This window comes from Triticum aestivum, chromosome 7A, assembly GCF_018294505.1.
Source record: "Triticum aestivum cultivar Chinese Spring chromosome 7A, IWGSC CS RefSeq v2.1, whole genome shotgun sequence".
Lineage (NCBI taxonomy): Eukaryota > Viridiplantae > Streptophyta > Magnoliopsida > Poales > Poaceae > Triticum > Triticum aestivum.
The window spans coordinates 79,555,138-79,556,603 of NC_057812.1; positions in this window are offsets into that span (position 1 = coordinate 79,555,138).

The following is a 1,466-nucleotide window of genomic DNA, read 5'->3' on the forward strand; positions in this document are numbered from 1 at the left end:
CTAACCATGGACAAAGAGTTGTCATTTGATTAACGGGATCACATCATTAGTTGAATGATCTGATTGACATGACCCATTTCATTAGCTTAGCACCCGATCATTTAGTATGTTGCTATTGCTTTCTTCATGACTTATGCATGTTCCTATGACTATGAGATTATGCAACTCCCGTGTGCCGGAGGAACACTTTGTGTGCTACCAAACGTCACAACGTAACTGGGTGATTATAAAGGTGCTCTACAGGTGTCTCCAAAGGTACATGTTGGGTTGGCGTATTTCGAGATTAGGATTTGTCACTCCGATCGTCGGAGAGGTATCTCTGGGCCCTCTCGGTAATGCACATCACTTAAGCCTTGCAAGCATTGCAACTAATGAGTTAGTTGCGGGATGATGTATTACGGAACGAGTAAAGAGACTTGCCGGTAACGAGATTGAACTAGGTATTGGATACCGACGATCGAATCTCGGGCAAGTAACATACCGATGACAAAGGGAACAACGTATGTTGTTATGCGGTCTGACCGATAAAGATCTTCGTAGAATATGTAGGAGCCAATATGAGCATCCAGGTTCCGCTATTGGTTATCGACCGGAGACGAGTCTCGGTCATGTCTACATTGTTCTCGAACCCGTAGGGTCCGCACGCTTAAGGTTTCGATGACAGTTATATTATGAGTTTATGAGTTTTGATGTACCGAAGGAGTTCGGAGTCCCTGATGTGATCACGGACATGACGAGGAGTCTCGAAATGGTCGAGACATAAAGATTGATATATTGGAAGCCTATGTTTGGATATCAGAAGTGTTCCGGGTGAAATCGGGATTTTACCGGAGTACCGGGAGGTTACCGGAACCCCCCGGGAGGTATATGGGCCTTAGTGGGCCTTAGTGGAAGAGAGGAGAGGTGGCCAGAGATGGGCCGCGCGCCTCTCCCCCCTTGGTCCGAATAGGACAAGGAGAGGGGGCCGGCCCCCCTTCCTCCTCTCTCTCCTCTTTCCCCCCTCCACGAATCCTATTCCAACTAGGAAAGGGGGGGAGTCCTACTCCCGGAGGGAGTAGGACTCCTCCTGGCGCGCCTCCTCTTGGCCGGCCGGCCCCCCCTTTGAGCCTTTATATACGGAGGCAGGGGCACCTCCTAGAGACACAAGTTGATCCACGTGATCATATTCTTAGCCGTGTGCGGTGCCCCCTTCCACCATAGTCCTCGATAATATTGTAGCAATGCTTAGGCGAAGCCCTGCGACATTAGTACATCAAGATCGTCACCACGCCGTCGTGCTGACGGAACTCTTCCCCGACACTTTGCTGGATCGGAGTCCGGGGATCGTCATCGAGCTGAACGTGTGCTAGAACTCGGAGGTGCCGTAGTTTTGGTGCTTGATCGGTCGGGCCGTGAAGACGTACGACTACATCAACCGCGTTGTCATAACGCTTCCGCTATCGGTCTACGAGGGTACATAGATAACA